Here is a 3,924-nt window from a genome sequence, read left to right on the forward strand (position 1 = left end):
CAAAAGAATTTATAGAATTTTCGGGTAAAAGAGAAGACCATGTTAATGCTCCCTTAGTGAGTGTTTCACCAAATTTTTTGACCAAAACTGATTCAATTTCTTGTTTGGTCAAGTCGTTTCCCTTTACACCAGTTGTGAATGCAGTCACGTGGCCTCGTGGATCAGTTGTTCCGTCTTATTTTGGAATATCGGGCATCTTGAATTTCTTTGAATCGGTAGAGGAGCAGCACTGGGCTTCCAAGGTTGTTGTGAGTATTTATCCATATCTATTCCCTTGATTACAGGCGGTACTCCAGGTATTTTCTCTATGCGATCGCTTTGCTCCTTGAGCTCTTTCTGCAAAATTAATACTAAATTTTGTAAATCAGAATTGACTATGTTACCTGGTTCTCCATCACGAGACTCACTGGGAGTTCCACCACTGCCTAAATTAATGAGTCCAGAATGTGGGTTTTCGAAAGTGTTATTATTCGGAGTTGGTGTTGGCGGTGCAACCGGCAACTGGCTGGTAAAAGCCTGGAGAGCGTTATTGATCTGTTAAGCAATTAAGTTTTTAAGAGCGTCATCGAGTACTTGTTCATTTGCAGCTCTATCATTTTGATTTGCTTCAGATCCGTCTGGAGTTCCTTCTCGGGACTGTCGCTGAGAATGTTGTGGCGAAGGAGGTGGGGTTCTGTCATCTGCATCGTTCACCTGATGTTGTGGATCTTGAGGTGGTAAATTGTGCTGGTTATTGTCGTTTACATTCGACATGATTGTTTTTGATAAAAGAATCAATTTGAAAAGCAGACGATTATCAGATTCCCGGTAGCGGAACTAATTTGTTTAACCAAAAATAGGGATTTCGGTCAAAGCTCAATTTTAGAAGAACTCGGGTTATTGATAATCAAATGGAAATAGAAATTGTTGATTTAAATAATGACTGAATAAAAAACAAAATAAATCAGTATATAGTATTTCGTGTCCTTACAAATGTATATTCCTCACCTTTTATAGTTATTTCTAAGTAATACGTTTTTCTCCTTTCATAATGGAGTCATTATGGACAATTAATGGCATTTAATGTAACGTTATAATTGGTAATCATAATTGATTTAATACTGATTCCATAACGTTTTCCGTAATTAGTGCCTATTAATTACCAATAATACGTATCTATTCCTCTTTTTGCTACTTAGGTTCATTCTTCTGATGCGACTTCCGAATATCAAGAGGTTCGAGCACCTATCCTTTCGGATTTTTTTGGATCTCTGCCCGTGCTTACTGAAACTCGTGTCTCTGCAGCTATTCTTTGCCAACTGTCATTCTTTTACCAGTGCACGTGTCATGACATGTCACCTCATAATTGATTCTATACATGAACTTAATTTTTCTCAATACAAAGTCCGCAAAGAATAAGGTGAGGAAATAAAGACAATCAATAGTGAAATTGCAAAAAGTAAAAGCACTGAAAAATCTCAAATAGCATATCAATTAGCAAAATCGCGAAGGTGGAGAGAGACTAACCGAATGCTATTGGATACAGATCCAAGTGCTGAAGAAGAGAGCCAAAAGAATAATAAACAGAGCTAAAGCCATTGAAAGAGACGACAGAACATGATAAAAGATAAAAATGAAAGCTGGATGACTTTATGGAATAGAAGTGGAAAAGACAAAAATAACCTCACGTTTGATTTTAAAGACTGAAAACAGCCATGTCGAAACCATAACTTTTCTAATATATAGAAATACCAGTGATGGTGTAAAAAAATTATACATAGTATACGGCGGCGAAGCCAGAAATTTCATTTAGGGTGTTCAAACTTGAAAGAACTATAAAAAGTTTCCAATAAAGAGTTTTCAATATATGTTATATATCACTAAAATCTAATATTTTACCTATATATACCGTATAAATTTTCGATGAAGGGGACCACCCATAGGACTAAGTAGCTTAGCCCATGATAGTAGAATACTAAAATAACCCATTAGTGTCACTTTCTAAATAACCTAGACTTGAGGCATATATACCTCTTATATTAATGTTCTTGCGCAAACTGTAGACAGTTGCGAGTATCACACTACTTTTTACGTTGAGAATTTAGTCATATTCCTTAAAACACCGCTAAGTTTTTTGAATATTTGCACCTCTAGAAATTTATTAGGTACGAGCTATTCCCTATTACAAGCAAAGTAGTTAGGCAGAACAATTACTCACGTTTATGTGATTTGGTCATTAATTGGAGAACGTCGATATTTAATAAGGTTAGGTAAACATGAAATTCAAAAGATTAAGTAGGCATTAGGATAGTACTATTTGGTTGAAATTAACAAAAGAATATATATTTCAAGTTGAAGTTGAGAAGGAACATTTGGAAGTTACGAACTGTTTTTGAACATGAACTTCATTGATTGAAAGTTAAAATATGTAAGGGAAAATTATTACTCTCTTCGTTTCAATTTGGCAAAATACATAGTATACTCATCAATTTTGCAGCAAAATCAGAGGCGGATCCAGGATTTAAAGTTTATGGGTTCCTGTCATAATCTCTAATTAATATACAATAATAACTGGGTTCACAGTTAGATATTTAAAAGTATTTTGTGGAGTTTTTAATAGAAATACAAAATCTATGCAAAAGTTACTTGGTTTCCGGGAACTCAATTACTGCAATCTAGATCCTCCACTGAGTGAAATCCCTGTTACACACCTCTTTTTACGGAAAACCTTTTATACACTAAACCTTTCAAAAGTGTGTCTAAGACACACCACTTTTGTGCTTACCAAATTTTCATATAACATGAAAGTCATGCCCTAAAAGGGTCATGACACGTGTCATTGACTTTAAAAAGTAAAATAATACTATTAGAAATTAAAATTAAAACTCATATTCTTCATCTTTCCATTTTCTATCTTAAGCACCATTATTGCTATCACCATCGTTGTTTGTGAGAACGTTTCCAACAACATCAAAATTCAATCACACTATCTAAACAACTAGCCGAAAGTAATCGAGCTACAAATTGAGTTCAATAATTCAATAATCAATAAGACCCAATTGAATATTCAAGCTTTTTTTGATACCCCAACAATGGTGGATTCTAGATTTTTCACCAAACATTCAATACTAATGTTAAAGCTTTTAAATATATCACAAATAAATAGTTTTCACAATATTTGGACAATAAACCAACAAAATGCAATCAATTTTAGATCTAAAATAAATATGTTCTTTCAAAAATTCTATTTGGGGAGGAAAGGGAGGGGGAAGGTGGTGAGGAAGAAGACTAGAGGGAGGGGAGGAGTTCCCATGGGGAGGGGAGACAAAAAATGAGATTTTTTATGGGCTTTACGCGCTTTTTTGGTTTTTAAACATGCAAGTGATATCTAGTCAAAAGCAGCGTGTCTTAGACACACTTTTGAAAGGCTAGCATAGATTTCCGTGACTTAAGGGGTAAAAGCTTTGTGAGAACATGATATTTGTGTGGTTATAAAAACTTCTCATTGAGATTTGAGAGTAAAATGAAGAGTTTAAAGTTGAATTATTTTCAATTATAGAAATGTGTCATTCTTTTCTGAACGAACTTATAAAGTAAATGTGCCATCTAAATTGAAAAAAAAAGTATTTTATTTGAATATTACGCAACCAAATTGACTACGGAAATTCGGTATTTACAAATAGTGTTGTTCAAAACAAAATGTAACATAACTTTTGAAGCCTAAACGGATAAATTATTTGGAGCAAATAGTAAGGATTTGTTCTTTGCTAGTGTTTTTTTTCCTTTCTTTGATAGTGTTTAATGTACAAGACCGTATGTTTTGAGTTTCTTTTGGTGCATAGCTTTATTTACACTAGTTATAATGTCAATGAACTGAAATAAAATCTATATTAAATTATATAAATTATACGTGAAATACCTAGGTTAAAATATAAAATATTATAT

The 3,924-nt window shown here is 33.5% G+C and overlaps 1 long non-coding RNA gene across 2 annotated transcripts in view; it reads right to left on the reverse strand.

Moving 5' to 3' along the window:
- The window catches only part of LOC138891120 (uncharacterized), an 11,402-nt gene extending 9,806 nt beyond the window's left edge, over positions 1-1,596 (reverse strand). For both annotated transcript variants that reach the window (XR_011407433.1, XR_011407434.1), the window contains exon 1: positions 1,507-1,596. This is a non-coding gene — a long non-coding RNA (uncharacterized lncRNA). The remainder of the gene's footprint in view (positions 1-1,506) is intronic.
- Positions 1,597-3,924: the final 2,328 nt, after the last annotated feature.

The sequence above is a fragment of the Nicotiana sylvestris genome, chromosome 5, assembly GCF_000393655.2.
Source record: "Nicotiana sylvestris chromosome 5, ASM39365v2, whole genome shotgun sequence".
Classification (NCBI taxonomy): domain Eukaryota; kingdom Viridiplantae; phylum Streptophyta; class Magnoliopsida; order Solanales; family Solanaceae; genus Nicotiana; species Nicotiana sylvestris.